We start from the raw sequence: 19,748 nt of genomic DNA, 5'->3' as shown, positions 1-19,748 counted from the left end.
ATAGTAATTAACATAGCTATTGCTCTTTTGACACATGATCCCTGAGATATTCTTATAAGCCAATAGACATATAGAAAGAGTCAATACTAATTAATATAGGATGTTCTACCAACACTTCCGTGTGGGGATGTAGAACCAGCTTTAATTTTTTAATTTAATTACCTTTCTAATATCTGCATTTTGGAGGCTCAATTCAAACAAATAAGAGTTCTGTTATAAGTATGAAGTAACCTATGACATTGATCTGGTTGAGATTATTCTAAACTTGTCCTGAACTAATTAAATGTTGGCTGTTTTATAATCCCTTTGGAAGTTTTACCTATGGATATATTGAGTTTAATGAAATGGTGCAATGTTATACACTTTCTGATAGGGCATTTCTTTTCTTTTTATCTAAGTATGTGACATACGAAGTAAGAGATAAAATATTTATTTTGTTAGTTATGTGTTCTGAACTGAATTTGGTATGAAAATCACTAAGGAACATATAATCTGATATCTATATTGAGTTTTAACTCATATATGGACCTTTAAGTATTAAAAAAAAATAGATAAGCAATGAAAGTGTGTCTCTAGAATTTATCATAGGGAAGATGTCATGACTCATGAATATGAGTAAATATATGGTCCTTATATCAGGTTTTACCCTGTAGTAGCCAGAGATGGATGTGTCAGACCAACTCAGATGATTGCACCAGTTACATAACCAAATTATTGTCCTCATATGATTCTATGTTTGCATATCAACTTTGAATTATATTTTGCTTCCCAAGAAGATTGGTTTATAGAAAGTAAATATGATAGGTCATGAATGCAGTTATATTTCTGACAATAAATTAATAAATTGGAAATTGGCATGTATGTGTGTGTTAGAGTCTTTCAAAAAGTGATCATTGAAAGAATTTTAAATAACTATTTATCTGACATTCAAGTTATTGATTATCATAATATGTTCATTTGGCAGTAGAAATAAAACATTCTAAAGTTGTGAGTAACACTACAGAAATATGTTTGGATTTACAATATCCATTTGCAAAAGAAGCCCAACTAAAAATTTCAGGTAGAAATTGTTTATTGATGGAAATCTACAATTCTGCAATAGAAATTAAATCTGCTTTCATGAGCTCCCAATGACAATGTTAAATGTGTTCAAGAAGACAATATATTCAAGATGTCCAACCAAGACAAAGCACTTAAAGGAACTGGAGTGATACATATTAAAGCTGCATGACTCCTAAAACAGCAAAATTTAGTGGGAAGTTTAAGAAAGACAATTCCAATCTCCATACTCTGGAATCTTCTAAAAAGGACTGTACTTTGCAACTTACTTAGAGTTACACTTCAAACCTGACTCTGAATGATGCTTCAAAATTAAGATAGACAACTAAAGCCAAGCATTTATTTTGGTAAGACTTTATATTTAATATTTTAAAGTGAATGTAGCATTGTATAACAGCTAAAAAACTTTATTTAGACAAAAATTTAGTTATTTTTAAAGTATCGCATGAGTTAATTACAGTAGTATGTATACTGACCTTATGCATGTTCTAAAAAAATATTTGTTCTTTTTGTCTTGTGTTTCATCCTCTATCTAGTATTACAATAATAATAATATTTATGTTAATTCTTGCTGAACTTCAATAATCCAAGTCTTATTTCAAAGATTAGAATACCTTCTGGAAATCTTCAAACAGTTATACCATTGAGAACATTTACTAGTTGCACACATATATTCCCAAATGTTCATTTTAAGAGAAATATTAAGAAAAAAAGGCTTGCCCAGTAATCCCTCCACTCATCACACTGTTATACATAAAACACAATTTTCCCCCTGCTTGGAATCCAGAATTATGTGGTCAGCCCCCAAATCCTACCTAGAGGACTCTTTCATCCTTTAAAGAATCTTTAAAGAGCAAACTTCAGCAGCTTATCTGTGGCTAAGGAGAAAGTAGAAAACATTTTTAACTTGTTCTCACAGCACTATCTCTGTACACTTCATCGCTTAAATCACCAACTGCCGCATGTATATCTCTCAGGCTATAATATAAAGCTGTAGGTTTTCTGATGTAGCCCAAACTCTGGAAAATTTCAATGGCAATCTGTGGTTGAAGAACTGGCCACAGAATAAGGCTTTCCAAATATATGCACCTTATCTTCTTGCCATTTGTAATAATGCAGTTAGTTTTGATGTAAAAGTAAAGTGGTTTGGTTTCTGGGTCAAGACGGTACATTTTGAAAGCCCCCACTTCCTTCACAAACCTGGAAATGATAAATAGCTACATTTGAAAAAAAAAATCTATAGATTAAAAAGAGCAATATTTTCTCTTTATGGAAAAGGGGGAGGAGAAAAGAAAGGAAAGAACGTAAGAAATGGAGAGAGAAAAGAAAAAGAGATGCAAACTATTAAGACCCTTTCACTCAAAAATTCTTCCAACCCCAAGTGCTCAAAGTAGAAATCTTTCCTGGAAGCTGAGTTCATAAAATATTAAAATAAAGTTTATGAGAAACACCTGCACCATGGAAGATGGTATTGAAATCTATAAATAAGAGATTTTCCATCTAAGGAAATAAAGATAAAATAAATCTGTAAAGAGCTTTAAAGTTCATCTTTGAAAATCTTCATAAACAAAGGAATAAATAGCATCCACAAAAAAATGGGATATTGTAATGATATGAATAAATGATTATTAAGTAAGTAGAGTCAAATGTTTAAAAGGACAAATTAAAAACCTTAGAAAGAAAAAAATGCTTATTAACATGTTTTTTTTTTACATTTATATTACTTTTAATTAGCCAGGATAATTTGAGAAATCAATTCCACTTTACTTGGAACATATGTCTTAACTACATTTCAATTATTGGTTGCTTGCTATAATGTAAAGAAAAAATATATATACTAGAGGCCCGGTGCACGAAATCGTGCACTGGGGAGGGTGTGCCTCAGCCCAGCTTGCACCCTCTCTAATATGGGACCCCTCGGGGGATGTCCAACTGCAGGATTAGGCCCGATTCCACAGGAATCGGGCCTAATCCTGCAGTTGGACATCCTTCTCACAATCTGGGATGCTGGCTCCTAACCGCTCACCTACCTGCCTGATTGCCCCCTAACTGCTTCCTTGCTGGCCTGATTGACCCCTAACTGCTCCTCTGCGGGCCTGATTGCCCCCAAATATACTCCCCTGCTGGCCTGATCACCCCCAAGGCTTTTATTAGTATAGATATGACCCTGCACAGAAAATTTTACCAACCCTGCTGTACAATAAGGGCTTGACGATTGAATCATTAGGACCAACACCAAGATTTCCTTTCTTTGAATAGTGGAGGGAATATATCTTGTCTTTAAGTTGCCCGGAAATTAAAATGAGATAATGACTTAGAAAAGTATAAAAGCACCACATAAAGACAACTGTCTTTTTAATGAAGTGGCAAAATGAAAAACACTTTTTATTCTCCCCTTCCTTCCTTTACAGCTTTTATTTAAACTTTGAAATTTATAAAAATTTCACTCCAATTTTCATTTCTTCACATTCAACATTATTTTGTATTGGTTTCAGGTTTTTTTTTTTTTTAATTTCTTTATTGATTAAGGTGTCACATATTTGTCCTCATCCCCACATTCCCATCCCACACTCCTCGCCACAGATGCCCCAACCCCCTGTTGAACTTAACCGTTGGATAGGCTCATATGCATGCACACAAGTCCTTTGGTTGATCTCTCCCCCCTCCTCCCAACCTCCCCTCTATCCTCCCTCTGAGGCCCGATAGTCCGATCAATGCCTCCTTGTTTCTGGTTCTGTTCTTGTTCCTCAGTCTATGTTGTTCATCATTTCCCCTAGATGAGCGAGATCCTATGTCACTAGAGATATACTTATAAGAACTGAATGTGAGATGAGCAATAATAGTTATGCTGACAGGCAAATGAATCAGTCTGTAGTGAGTTTCTTTCTGGACCAACAGTTCTTTTGAGACCCAATTTCAATGTCCACCAGTTCCTTATGTGTACATGTCAGCACTGACCCCTCTGCTCTGGATGGTGGACAAATGGTGGTAACAGAGGTCCGACTCCCTCTGGTTTGGTCTCGGCCGGACCCAGGGGCACGGCTTCACCCGGACTAAGGGGCACGTGGCCTCACCCAGACCCAAGGGGCGCGTGGCCTCACCTGGGCCCAGGACCCAGCCTCACCCGGATGGATCCAGGGGCACACGGCCTCACCCGGACCCAGGATCCGGCTTCACCCATACCCAGGGGCGCAAGGCCTCACCCGGACCCAGGGGCACATGGCCTCACCCGGGCCCAGACCCAGCCTCATCTGGGTCCAGTGGCGCGTGGTCTCACCCGGACCCAGGGGCGCGTGGCCTCACCCGGGCCCAGGGACCCAGCCTCATCTGGGTCCAGGGGCGCAAGGCCTAACCTGGACCCAGGGGCGCGTGGCCTCACCCAGACCCAGGGGCGCGTGGCCTCACCAGGACCTAGGTGCGCATGGCCTCACCCGGATCCAGGGACACGTGGCCTCACCCGGACCTAGGTGCGCGAGGCCTCACCCGGATCCAGGGACACATGGCCTCACCTGGACCCAGGGGCGCGTGGCCTCTCCCAGACCCAGGGGCGCGTGGCCTCACCCAGACCTAGGTGCGTGAGGCCTCACCCGGATCCAGGGACACATGGCCTCACCCGGACCTGGGGGCGCTTGGCCTCTCCCAGACCCAGGGGCACGTGGCCTCACCCGGACCTAGGTGCGCGAGGCCTCACCTGGATCCAGGGACACATGGCCTCACCCGGACCCGTGGGCGCGTGGCCTCTCCCAGACCCAGGGGCACGTGGCCTCACCCGGACCCGGGACCCAGCCTCTCCCGGATCCAGGGACACATGGCCTCACCCGGACCCAGGGGCGCGTGGCCTCTCCCAGACCCAGGGGCACGTGGCCTCACCCGAACCTAGGTGCGCGAGGCCTCACCCGGACCCAGGGACACATGGCCTCACCCGGACCCGGGGCGCATGGCCTCTCCCAGACCCAGGGGCGCGTGGCCTCACCCGGGCCTAGGTGCGCGAGGCCTCACCCGGATCCAGGGACACATGGCCTCACCCGGACCCAGGGGTGCGTGGCCTCTCTCAGACCCAGGGGCACGTGGCCTCACCCGGACCTAGGTGCGTGGTTTCAGGTTTTATATTAGTTACAGAATAGTGGTTAGACAATCATATACTTTACAAAGTGTTCCCCGATATTTCTAGTACCCACCTGGCATCATACCATCATTACAACACTACTGACTATATTCCCTATTTAAGTGACAATGGGTTTACAGGTTCCTTTCAATCTTTCTTTTGTGTTTTTTTGTCCTTCCTTTTCTTTCTCACTTCTTCCCTCATTTTCTTTATATAGTATCTCAATTGGCCATCAAAGCTCAGTGAAGGCACTGGGACACGCTTCATCCATTTTACAGACCAGGAAACTGAGGCCAATTCCAGTTGGCTGTGGAACTTGCCTCAGGAAGCCCTCAGAGCACACAGGAAGCCCTCAGAGCCATGCTCTTTGCGCTTCCTAAGGGGCAGCGGCCCAGCAAACAGAACAAACCTTCCAGTCAAGCTTCCGAGCCTCTTTCTCAAGCACCTCTTCATTGTGGATGCTCCACATTCTTTCCTCTCCCCCCATTCTTTACTGCCCCCCCTTCTCTGAAGCAGGTGGAAGGCTTCCCACTCACTGCCTAGGCATGCTCTGCTATGGGGCAGGGTGTAGCGAGCTTGCTTTTGGGTGAAGGCAGGAACAGTAGTCACTGCCTCTGAAGTGTGAAGGCTGCCTGAGCGAGGCCCATTAGCACTGGGAGCTTCTCTGAATCACCTCAGTCAGTCCAGTACCCTGCAGTGCAGCACCCCTTCACTGAGGTGGCTCCACCCCTCAACCCCCGCCTCAGGGGTGAGGGTCCTTGCCCCTCTGCCAGGAGTCCTTCCATGCCCCTTGATCCCTGGCTGGGCCCACCCACATCTTGGGGGCACTGCAGAACCTCTGTCTCTCTGCAGATAAGGCAGATCGATGCCCTAGGTCTCGGCAAAGCTATGAATCTGTGGCCAGAGGCTTGGTCTGGGTCTCAGCAACCACATGCCTGCAATGTTCCCAGGGACCCTGGGAGGAGCTGGGCGAGTCCTGCCACGCCCCCCCCCCAGGGTGGCCATCGCTGCCCCGGACCCCCTGGAGCGCCAGGCTCAGCCAGGACACGCGCCCCCAGGGTGGCCATCGCTGCCCGGGACCCCTGGGAGTGCCAGGCTCGGACCGGACACGCCACCCCGGGTGGCGATCGCTGCCCGGGACCCCCGGGAGCACCAGTCTCAGCCCCGACATGCCCCCAAGGGTGGCGATCGCCGCCCGGGACCCCCGGGAGCGCCAGGCTAGGCCCGGACACGCCACCCCGGGTGGCGATTGCTGCCCAGGACCCCCGGGAGCGCCAGGCTCGGCCCCGGGACCCCCAGGAGCGCCAGGCTCTGCCCGGACACGCCCCCCCGGGTGGCGATCGCAGCCCGGGACCCCCGGAACTAAGAGGATTGGGCACCGCCATCTTGGTCTTCTCAACGGCCGGATAGGCCACCCGGAGTCCCGCCCCCAGCCTCTCGCAGGCCCAATCATGGGCATAGCGGAGGTGCAGTCAATTTGCATGTTTCTCTATTATAAGGTAGGATATTTTTTTTTACAAATACTTATTGGTTGACATTTAAGGCAAAGTATCAAAGCCCAAGTTTATTATAATGATGTTTTTTCTTTTCTTGTTTTCTTTATTTTTTACACTTTATTTTTATTGTTCACACTATTACAGATGTCCCCATTCTCCCCTGCTCCCACTCCCCTCCGCCCTCACCCCCCCCTCCCTTCTAGCCATGACCACACAGTTGCTTGTGTCTTTGGGTTATGCATATTTGTTCTTTGGCTAATCCTTTCACCTTCTTTCATCCAGTTCTCCCTCCCCGCTGACAGCAGTCAGTCTGCTTCATATATCCATGGCTCTGTTTCTATTTTGTTCGTCAATTTATCTTGTTCATTAGATCCTACTTATAAGTGAAATCATATGGTATTTGTCTTTCATTGACTGGCTTATTTCACTTAGCATAATGATCTCTAGGTCCATCCATACTGCAGCAAAAGTCAAGAGTTCCTTCTTTTTTTACAACTGTATAGTATTCGACTGTATAAAGGTACCACAGTTGTTGTTTTTTTATCTCCTCATCTACTGATGGGAACTTGGGCTGATTCCAGATCTTGGCTGTCATATATAACCCTGCTATGAAGATAGGGGTACACATATTCTTTCTGATTAGTGTTTCTGGATTCTTGAGATATATTTCTAGAAGTGGGATTACTGGTTCAAATGGGAGTTCCATTTTTAATTTTTTTTGAGGAAACTCCATACTGTTTTCCACAGTGACTGCACCAGTCTGCATTCCCACCAGCAGTGCATGAGGGTTCCCTTTTCTCCATATTCTCACACCAGCATTTGTTGTTTGTTGATTTATTGATGGTAGCCATTCTGACAGGTGTGAGGTGATATCTCACTGTGATTCTAATTTACATCTCTCTGATGATTGGTGACACTGAGCATTTTTCACATGTCCCTTGGCCATCTGTATGTCCTCTTGGAGCAGTGTCTATTCAGGTCCTTTGCCCATTTTTTAACTGAATTGTTTTTCTTCCTAGTGTTGAGTTGTACTAATTCTTTATATATTTTGTAAATTATCCCCTTGTCAGATATATTATTGGCAAATATGTTCTCCCATACAGTGGGTTCCCTTTTCACATTGTTGATGGTTTCTGTTGCTATACAGAAGCTTTTTAATTTGATGTAGTCCCATTTATTTATTTTTTCTTTTGTTTCCCTTGCCCTAGGACATTTATCAGCAAACATATTGCTACAAGAAATGTCTGAAATTTTACTGTCCATGCATTCTTCTAGAGTTTTTATGGTTTTGCAACTTGTCTTTATGTCATATATTCATATTTTTAAAAGAAACAATACATAAGCTAAATAGTAGAATTGAATTGACAAAACCAAAGAGTAAATTAATAAATAGAAAAAAATTTAAAATAAATTGAATCTCAATGGAGAAAGGCCAGAATGAGAACAAGAGCAACAGCTTTAAATATTGAAGAAACGTAGGAAAAGACTAAAAAAGCACAATTTCAACATAATAAAATTTCAAAAAAAAATAATAAAGATAATGGTGAGTAGACAGATAATGACAGAATTTTTCAGGATTAAACGAAAGGTATGTGTACTTAAATTTAAAGAGCCCCCTGAGTGTTGAATAAGATAATAGAGAAAGACAAAATAAAATATAGACACACAGTTCTTTAGGGAAATATTAGAGAAACTGATGACTAATAAGAATAAAGAGAAAAATCCTAAAAGTTACTGGAGAGAAAACACATGCTACCTACAAAAGACTGAGCATCTGACGGTTGGAAGATTTCTTATTATCAACAATATATTTTTCAAAAATGATATAATATACAAATGTTTATAGAAAATAAATAATTAGAAATTTATACTCAGTCAAAATATCAAAGAACCAAAAAATATTTTACAAAAGTGAATTTTAAGAATGTTAATACCTAAGACCTTGTTCAGAAGAATTGCTAAATAACATAGTACACACACGCATGCGCACACACACAACACAAATACACATGAAGCCATAAGGAAGTTGTAGGATGCAAGATCCAAGAAGCCAAAAGTGCACAGAGGATTTCTGATAACTCTTAAATACTTCATTAATATGAAATCTTTTATTGCCAATTGGAACAAAATTAGGTGGTCTAATTGACCTTGCCAATAATTTGTAAAATTCAGAATCATTTTACTATAGAATATGGAGGCCAGATTATTACTATTTTAAAATGTCTGGTGAAGGATTAACTGCAAGGACTAGTGGGTCTCACTTTGTTCTCTCTCTATCTCTCTTTGTCTCTCTATCTCCCTTCCTTTCACTCTCAAAATCAATAAATGGGTCTTTAAAAAAAATAATTGTTGTTACTTTAGAGATATTTGCAAAGAAGCAAAGATAAATATGTGTCTTCACCATTTTAACCAAAATCCACTTATTTTCTAATTTAAAAACAGCATAAAATATATGTGTGTCTTTTGATTAAAATTTTCCGTATAGCACTATTCAATGCAAGGTCAAGGGAGTATTCTGAAATAAACCAACAAAAGGGTGTCAGAACCCAAAAAAAGTTTAAAGCCCTTGGCTAAGACCAAATAATGCTCCAAAGTCATGAATGTACATGTATCTATTTTAAAGTAAATATAAGTAATTTGCCCCAGTATACCAATACTTAAGAAGAAGATCTTTTCTTGTTTAACACATTTCCTTTCGTACCCTGAGGATGTCTTTGCAAGCACTAGTTCACATGGGTGGCGTATCCACCCAAGCAGGGCTTGGTTTGGCGTGTGTGTTTCAAGTAAAATTGAACATGAATTTAGGCAAGGCTGGCACAGTCCTGTGCATACCACATGGTATACTCCTTACTGGCTCACCCCTCTTTGTGATTTACATATTTACCTTATCTTCCTGGTCTCTAAAGGTCATCTGAGTTCACAACCCCTGTATGGAAATTTCAGCAAACCGAACCAGAGCCTTTTAAATAAACGCAACCCTTCACAGGGATAGGAAAACTGCTAGGCATCTGCATTACAAAGCAATCTGAACCAATATCTTCTTTTCACAGACTCTCACAAAACATATATTTTTTTAAAAAATGGGTTCATGGAGTCACAACAGAGCTGCTTTTTTATGAGTACTTTGCACATTTTCTGAGGAACACAGAGCAATCGTTATTCCCTTTGTTCTTAATCCAGAACAGTTAATGAATCAGCTTCAGATACTCAGATATAAGGAAAATGCTCTATTTTGTTTGAGAAGATGCCTGAGCGTTTCAGTTAAAAATTGATGCTTTCACCTTGAAACGTCTACCATCTCAATTTGCAGGCACTCGAGGCCTGCTGCTCTGAGGAAAGGCCTGGCTAACGGAGCAAGCCCAGCAAACACCCATCTCAAGCTTTATGACTTCTTAGTGGCCTGAATCACTTGTAGGTGTTTTTAATAACTGCTGTCAGTTCGGAAATGTTTCCCGCTTGGCAACTGGATAAGGACAATAAACTTGTCAAGCGGGCAACTAACTATTCAATCTATTATTCAAAACATAAAATCCAAAGGAATGAAAAAGCTGTTTGGGTCCAGAGCCTTTCTCACTAACCCTTTCCAGCCATAATGTCTTCGAAGCAATTCCTGAAGTTTATTTCCTTATTAAGAGAATTATAAGAGGATAAATTATCTGGTAATAATCTGCTGCTCTTTCTAAATAACAAAGAGGAGCAATAAATATGAGAAGATATTTATATTATGTGCTTTTAATAACTGCTGGTAGTCAATACCACATTACTTTAATTAAGTAGAAGCTCAGCAGAACTCAGTTATAAAAAGTCACTTTGGCTAAGTCTTTTCTTTTCAATACTAGAGGCCCAGTGCATGAGATTCATGCACTCAGGGTGGGTGGGGGATGTGTCCCTCAGCCCAGCCTGCACCTTCTCCAATCTGGGACCCCTCAAGAGATGTCCAACTGCCCATTTATGCCCGATCCTGGTGGGATCGGGCCTAAATGGGCAGTAGGACATCCCTCTCACAATCCAAGTCTGCTGGCTCCCAACCATTCGCCTACCTGCCTGCCTGATTGCCCCTAACCGCTTCTGCCTGCCAGGCTGATCACCCCATAACCACTCCCCTGCCAGCCTGATTGCCCCTCTCCTGCAGGCCCGATCACCCCCAACTGCCCTCCCTTGCAGGCCTGGTCCCTCCCAACTGCCCTCCCCCTGCTGGCCTGATCACCCACAACTGCCCTCCCCTGCTGGCCTTCTTGTGGTGGCCATCTTGTGTCCACATGGGGGCAGCCATCTTTGACCACATGTAGGCATCCATCTTGTGTGTTGGAGTGATGGTCAATTTGCATATCACTCTTTTATTAGATAGGATAAGTTATAGCTGTGGTCCTGCCTTCATGGAGTGCTGTGAGTCAAGTCTGCCTTTCCCACTTTTCCCCAGGGCCTAGATGCCTGCGTTAGCTTCTGTAGAAGGAAAAGAAAACCCAAGAGGTATTATGACCATGTGTGTATGTGGTGTGAGGTTGGATCTCTTTGGTCTGGTGTATTCCGTCTGCCAAGTGTTGTGCATGCCTTTCTCAAGGCCACTTTCGGCTTCACTCGAGCCCCCTGTGCTGCTGAGGATTCTCCAGAGAGGGACAGCTGGACCTCCTCTGGCCTCCTGCTAGTGGACTAAACCTCAAATGCCTTCCTAGGTTGTGACAAGGACTTCTTGTCACTACACCTGCTTAGGAAGCCCGAGAGGTCCCATCTGTTCTCTAACCTCTACATTTCCCCCACGGGGAGCCCGGGGTACTGAGAGGTGTTCTTCTATGGCTTCTGAGGTTGTGGGGAACTGGGAAGGGATGAGGCTGCCCACAACTCTTGGCATGTTAAGCTGCAATACCTTCAAGCCCTGTTGGAAAACCCCTTTAAGTCTCTGCCTTCAGAAATGTGAAGGAATCTTTAAGTTCACCCATGTCCTCCAACTTCAGGGGACCCATATCTGGCTCTCTCAGAAAATCAGGGATCAGTACCAGGTGTGGTCTGCATATACTTTAGCTCAATATTCACTCAGTCAAAGAATAAAAACAAAGTTGCCTATTTTGAGCCCAAATACTATATGTCATCAGTGCCTTCCTTTAGAATTTATAGCACAAGAGAATGTTTCCTCTAATTTGAGCTTTAGCTAAAGTTCCTGAAAAGTAGGAAAAGCCTCACACACAAAAATCTCATTGTATAGTTAATTTATTTAAAACAATAAAACCAGATATCTGAGGAGAAAAAAATATAAAGCTCTAACAGCCAGCATCATCTACACTCTTTTCTTCTTCCTTATCACACTCCAAATATGCTTACTCGCCATTCACAGCACAAGCTGTCAAAAATTTCCATCAGTTTTTTTCCTCCTACCAATTTTACCAGAAATAGAATAAAAAGCAATAAATCTGGGCTTCAGGTTTGAGTCTCCATACAGTGAATTCTCAAACAACAGCATCAACTGGACTCAGGCCCATTCACAGAACACAAAAGCTTACATGAAGTAACTGTGGATATACCACCTTATTGATCTCACAGCACAGCTTCTGTCTGTGAAACTCCTAGAAAAGTCTCAGGTGCCCATGGCACCTTCCCCAGTTAGAAATGAAGCAAACATGCAACCTGAAAAGCTGCACATCCACTCAGGAAATCACTCATTTTCAGTGCCATTTCTCTCTATCTCTTTTTAATTAATAAATTTTAGTTCCAAGAGAAATTTTAGGTTCACAGCACAATTGAGCAACAAGTACACCGAGTTCCCCTATACCCCCACCCCTAAACACTCATAATCTCCAGCACTACCAATAGCCCCCATTGGTACATGTTACAATCAATCAATACACACTGACACATCATCATCACCCAGACTATATTTGACAGTAGAGTTCACTCTTGGTGTTGTACATTCTGCAGATTTAAACAATCTATGATGATATATACCCACCATTATAGTATCAACCAGAACGGTTTCAATGCCCTAAAAAACCTCTGTGCTCCAATGATTCATCTCTCCTTTTCTGCTAACCCCAGCGACTACTGATCATTTTACTGTCTGCGTAGCTAAGAGTATATAATGTAGCCTTATGAGATTGGCTTCTTATACATCATACACTATGCAGTCTTTTCAAATTGGTTTCAGTTTGTAATGTGCATTTAAGGTTCCCCCAAGTATTTTCATGGCTTGATAGCTCATTTATTTTTAACACTGAATAATATTCCATTGTCTGCATGTACCACAGTTTGTTTATGCATTCGCCTACTGAAGGACTCCTTGTTTCTTCCAAGTTATAGCGATTAAAAATAAAGTTGCTATAAACATCTGTGTGTAGGTTTTTATGTAGACATACGTTTTCAATTCATTTGGGTAAATACCAAGGAATGGGATTGCTAGGTTGCATGGTAAGACTATGTTTAGTTTCTTTAAGAAACTGCCAAGGTGTCTTCTAAAGTGGATGTACTATTTTTCTCTCCCACCAAGAATGAATGAGAGTTCCTATTGCTTTACATCCTTACTAGCATTTAGTGTTGTGTTTGGGATTTTGGCCATTTTAATAGGTATGTATTAGCATCTCAGTGTCCTTTTATTTTATTTTTTAATATGTTTTTATTTATTTCAGAGAGGAAAAGAGAGGGAGAGATAGAAACATCAATGATGAGAATCATTGATTAGCTGCCTCCTGCATGACTCACACTGAATATCGAGCCCTCAACCAAATCATGTGCCCTGACTGGCAATTGAACTGTGACCTCCTGGTTCATAGGTCGATGCTCAACCACTGAACCACATGGGGTGGGCTCAATGTCATTTTGGTGTGTTTTTTTGAAGAAAAAGTATGTGGAGCATCTTTTCATATGTTCACTTGCCCTCTGTGCATCTTTGTTGGTGAGATGTTTGTTCAGGTATTTTGCCCATGTTTTAATCAGGATGTTTGTTTTCTTATTGTTGAGTTTTAAGAGTTCTTTGTATATATTTAGATAATACCCTTTATAAATGTGTCCTTTGCAAATATTTTCTCCCAGCATGTGGTATATCTACTAATTTTCTTAACACTGTCTTTTAAAGAGCATAAGTATTTAATTTTAAGAAGTCTGGGTTATCATTTATTTATTTCATGGATTGTGGCTTTGGTTTATATCAAAAGTCATCTCCATGTCCAAGGTCATCTAAGTTTTCTCTTGTTATCTTGTAGGAGGGGACTGTGTTGATATGCTTATATATAGCAATAGGAAACAAATTGTATAAAATATTATAAGAGAATAAATGAATGGATTTTAATTCTATACAAAAGGTAACATATGGGAGGGGGATATTCCCAATATGGTAAGGTCCCTCAATACGCACTAACCCATACATTTCAAATTCACATATGACATGCAGGGTTAGATAAAACCTAACAATAATTATGCATGTATTTGAGGAATATCATTTTACTTCCACCAACTAAAAATAGTTAAATAGCCAGTAAAACTGTTGTTTTCTAAGAAATAAATCCCCCAAAATGGCATTTTATATTATTGAAATACTAGAAGCCCAGTGCACGAATTCATGCATGGGTAGGGTCCCTCAGCCTGGCCAGCAACTGTGACCAATCAGGGCTCATCTTGGCCAGTCCCAATCGAGCTGATCGGGGCTGGCCAGATGGGAGGAGGGACTGCAGGAGGTTGGCTGTGGGAGCTCACTGACCATCAAGGGGCAGCTCCTGCATTGAGCATCTGCCCCCTGGTGGTCAGTGTGCATCATTGTGACCGGTCAACCAGTCATTCGGTCTTTCAGTCGCTTAGGCTTTTATATAGAGAGAGTTTAAGCATTTCTGATCTTTGTTTTTCTAACTCTCTAGAATGGATATTTAGAAAGTAATTCCCAAATTTGACCAAATTTGTGGCAATTATAACAACTTATTTTTTCAAATATTTTTTTCTTCCTAAGCTTTTAAATCTCAACAGTTCAATACATAAAACCATATTCAAGAGCAAAGCAAAAAATGGATAACACAAAGCCTGAACAGCTTCTAAAGCCAAAGGCTTCCAAGATAAACGTTTAAGTTTGTTATTGTTCTGTTGTCACTTATTTAGCCTAGGTGGCTTTATACACAGAAAATAAAATCTCTTTCTTCCATTGTTAGCACTGGCATCTTCACGGCATTTTATGTCATATTGATTTTATCCTAAGTGTTTACTGTAACCTTTATACAAACTCAGTCGACATTTTAAAAAGCTATTTGGAATATCTGATTACTTGCTCTTACTCAAACATTGAAGAGTGCTCCTGCCTCAGAGTTTTTGCATAGTCCATTTTCTTTGCTTGTAACAGCCTTCTCCTAGATATCTCCATACTCCTTCACTTGCTGCCTTCAAGTCCTAGAAGGAGGCTTCTCAAAGAGATGACACTGCTGAGCACTCATGGCTCAGTGGTTAAGGGTCGACCTATGAACCAGGAGGTCATGGTTTGATTCCCAGTCAGGGCACATGCCTGGTTTCAGGCTAGATTCCCTGTAGGGGGCATGCAGAAGTGTGAAGGAGGCAGCCCATCAATCAATGATTCTCTCTCACCATTGATGTTTTTATCTCTCTCCATCTCCTTTCCTCTCTAAAATCAATTACACACACACACACACACACACATACACACACACACACACACACACATATATATATATTTTTATTTTTTTTTATTTTTTTAAAGAATTTACCCTATTTAAAATAGCAGCCCTAGCCCTGGCACTCCTTAGTCTCTCCTATTTTTTAAAAAAATAATTTTTATTGATTTCAGAGAGGAAGAGAAAGGGAGAGAGAGATAGAAACATCAATGATGAGAGAGAATCATTGATTGGCTGCCTCCTGCATGCCCCTTACTGGGGATCAAGCCCGCAACCCGGGCATTTGCCCTTGATGAATGGAACCCGGGACCCTTCAGTCTGCAGGCCGACGCTCTATCTGCTGAGCCAAACTGGCCAGGGCTCCCCTATTATTAATTCTCCACACCTCTTTCTGTGCTGTAAAATATTCTGTTAACTATTTACTTATTTAGTTATTACCTGTACCCTCCATGCTCCCACTTCCACTAGATAATGAATTCTTACAGGTAGAATTTTTTTTTTTTTTTTTTTGTAAAGGTGTTTTGTTTTTTTAAAGAGAAGTTTTAGGTTCATAGAAAAAATTGAAAGATACAAAGATTTCCCAAGTACCCGCTCCCCCCACACATGCATAGTCTCCCCTATTTTCAACATCCCCCACCAGAGTGATTTGTTACAAGTGATGAACCTCCATGACACATCATAACCTCACAGTTTATAGTATACCTGAAGATTCACTCATGGACAAATGCATGACACATATCCATCACTATAGTGTTGTACAGAGTATTTTCACTGCCCTAAAAATTCTCTGTGCTCTTGCCTATTTAGCTTCCTCCCCCAACCCCGGCAATTAGCGATCTTTTTACTGTCTCCAGAATTTTGCCTTTTCCACGATGTCATATGGTTGGATTCAGACAGAATGTAACCTTTCACTCAGTGATATGCATTTAAGGTTCCTCCACGTCTTTTTATGATTTGAAAGCTCATTTCTTTTTGAGCTGAATAATATTGTCTGGATGTACCACCGTTTGTTTTTATCCATTCACCTACTGAAGGACATCTTGTTATTTCTAAGTTATGACAATTAAAAATAAAGCTGCTATAAACATCTGTATGCAGGTTTTTGTGTGGACATAAATTTTAGATTCACTTGGGTAAATACCAAGGAGTAGGATTACTGGATTGCATAGTAAGATTTGCATAAGTTCAGTTTTATCAGGATTTTGGCCATTCTTATAGCTGTGTAGTGGTATATTATTGTTTTAATTTTTATTTCCTTGATGACATATTATGTGAGGCATCATTTTATATGCTTACTTGTGTCTGTATATATTCTTTGCTGAGATGTCTGTTAAGGTCTTTGGCCCACTTTTTAATCTGGCTATTTTCTCATTGTTGAGCTTTAAGAGTGCTCTCTACATATTCGGATAATATCGTTTATTAGATGTCCTTTGAAATTATTTTCTCCCAATTTGTAGGTTATCTTCTCATTCTCTTGACATTGTCTTTCACAAAGCAGAAGTTTTTAATTTTAATTAAGTCTAGTTTATCAATGTTTTTCTTTCTTGGATGGTGCCTCTTATATTGTATCCAAAAATATACCCAATGTCTTCTATGTTTTCTCTTACGTTTTATTCTAGTTTTATAGTTTTGCTAGAGGCCTGGTACACAAAACTCTTGGAATTTCCTGAGTGATAGGAGTCTTAGTTATGCTAATGATGTGACTTACATGGGCTCTAGATAGCTTCAGGATGGAGCTGGTTACCAGAAAGACCAAGGCAGGATTACAGGATTATAGTACCCCTAATCCTGGGGGGGGGGGGGGCGGTATTTGGGAGAGAAGAGATGCTGCAGACTGAGTTCTAGAACATGACCAATGATTTTATCAATCACAATTATGTAATAGAACTCAGGGGTACTTCTTGGCTGTGTTCACTATATAATGAGAGAGTGAACCACCCTAACTCCATGGGTACAGGGCACGGACCTTTAGTATTTAAGATCTCCCTGACCTCACTCTATGTGTACACTATATAATAAACTATGAGTACAGTGCTTTCTAAGTTCTCTGAGTTGTTCTAGTGAGTTACCTAACTTGTGAGAGTTGTGGGAACTCCCTAATATGTGGCCAGTTAGAAATGTGGATGAGTTAGAGACTAAAGTAAAAGTGTCTTGTTGGGGACTGTGCCCTAAAACCTGTGGAGTCTGACAGTAACTATGGGTTGTCAGCATCACAACTCCATTGAATTACAGTACTCCAGGTATGGGAATGAAACAGAATACTGTGAAAGAAAAACAATTTAATTGCATTTCCATAAGTGTGTACATTGTATGTGTCTGGCATCCACATCGAAGGCCCAGGTGCAATCAAACTCTCACAATTAATATATAGAATAGTTCTTTAACTGTTCAATGAAATGACAAATAGGAGTCCAATGAAAGCAATCATTTCTTCCATGCTGCTGAACATTTATCCCTATTTATTTTTTAGTCAACGATCTATGCATAAATTTGTTTATCTGAGTAGTGTCAGAGTAAATATTTATGAATATAAAAAATATAATGAAGATGCAAGGAACCAAAACTTTGAAATGGATTAAGGTAAATCAAGCCATCATTAACAGTAGCTAAAATATATTGTTGCCACATCAACACACAACGGGAACAGTTTATTCTAGTAGTCTCTAGATTAGCAGGGGTAAATTAAGCAAAACATTAGGCAGGCATTAGGAAAGCAGGTGATTCCTATTACCCTGGATTTTCATAAGCTGAGATAAGGATCTGCAATAAAGGCAATCAATTATTTCAAAAGAAATTCAAATCCAAAAATCAATAACTGGCTTTCTTTGCACAAAGGGAATATCTAATAGCAGCAATCAGTAACTAGGGCAACTTCTAACCTGATACATTTAGCCAAAATGATTTCAATTTCTATCTCCAAGTACATTTTAGCGCTTCCTTTCCATCTTATTACTTTGAAAAAATTTCATTAGAGATGCAAGGCTATTCAGAACTGAAAGTCACCATAGAAATCATTATGAGAGAGAACATCTGTTGGAGACACCTTATGAAGTTAAATTTGAATTCAGGTTTAAATATGTAATGAGAGCGATTGTTATATTACACTAATCCTTTTGCTTAATGAAAGCAAAGTGAATAATTATGCGCTGTGTTTCATTTGTAAGGACTCTTAAGAATTGATGATATTTTAGAAGTGCTGAGCAGATTTTACCTTTATATCATCATAATATAAAACAGATTTGTTAGCAAATCAACAGTGCAAAGGAAGGAAATGTTTCCTCTACTGAAGAGTAAAGGACAACCACTGTTTCAATCATGGCTTTGGCAGAAGTGTTTGCATTCAAACAATGAACTGCTAATGACAGTGATTGTTACCTGTGTGTAAAAGCAAGTTCTCAAAGATGTGTGAAGTCTCTAAATTTCCCAATCCCATCAACAATATCTCTATGCCCTGGAACCTAATAGAACTTTAATACATTTTTCAAAATATTCCATAAATTTGACTCTTCATAATATCAGATTACCTTCTCAGCCGGTACAAATTAAGGAAGTTTTTCAACGTGTAAAAAGAAGAACTAGCCTGGCCGGTGTGGCTCGGTGGTTGAGTGTCAACCCTGAATTAGGAGGTCACAGTTGAATTCTTGGTCAGGGCACATGCCTGAGTTGCAGGCTCAATCCCCAGTAGGGGGCATGCAGGAGGCAGCTTATCATTGATGTTTCTATTTCTTTCCACTTCTCTCTGAAATCAATAAAAATGGGATGTGGGGTTTTGTTTGTTTGTTTGTTTTGGGTTTTTTTTTTTTTTGGCTGTTGTTGTTTTTTAAAGAACTGGCTGGAAATCTCATCTTGGTCACTATTCTTTCAGTTGATGAATTAACTTAAATTTAAGGATTCTTAAAAAAAGAGAAAAAGAGCTAAAAATAAACCCAAAAGCTAGTAGTTAATTGCAGTCCCAGAATTATATCTAAAGTCCTACATCTTCTACATTGTCAGTAAAGGCCATTTAAAAAGAGTTTTGAAAATAAACATATGAACAAATGAAAGATAACTGAATTAAAGAAACAACTGAATAAATAAAGATAGGTGGTACCTGCTAGGAAAGCAGACTTTATTGCTCTGTGTATGAGCAGGATTTCTCAACTTCACCACTGTTCTGGGCAGGATAATCCTTTGTTGTGGAGGGCTATCCTGTGCAGTGTACATGTTTAACAACATTGCTGGCCTCTGCCCATGTACCACTAGCAACCACTCCTCTGCCTCAGTTGTGGTAACCAAACATGTCTGCCAACATTGCCAAATATCCCCTTGGAGGTGGAACAAAATAGAGAACCATTGGATAGTTTGCGAACCATTTGATACTTTGTGGAAAATACAAATCACTGGGTCCCACCCCCAGAAATTCTGATCCCCGATTCAGTAAGTCTGAAGAGGTCTGCATTTGTTACCACTATTCTGGATTTCCCTTATGCATTGGATCTGGGCTCTTCAGAAGGA

The sequence above is a fragment of the Eptesicus fuscus genome, chromosome 3, assembly GCF_027574615.1.
Source record: "Eptesicus fuscus isolate TK198812 chromosome 3, DD_ASM_mEF_20220401, whole genome shotgun sequence".
In the NCBI taxonomy this organism is placed as follows: domain Eukaryota; kingdom Metazoa; phylum Chordata; class Mammalia; order Chiroptera; family Vespertilionidae; genus Eptesicus; species Eptesicus fuscus.
The sequence above is the reverse complement of the archived record's forward strand: the minus strand, read 5'-3'. Positions refer to the sequence as shown.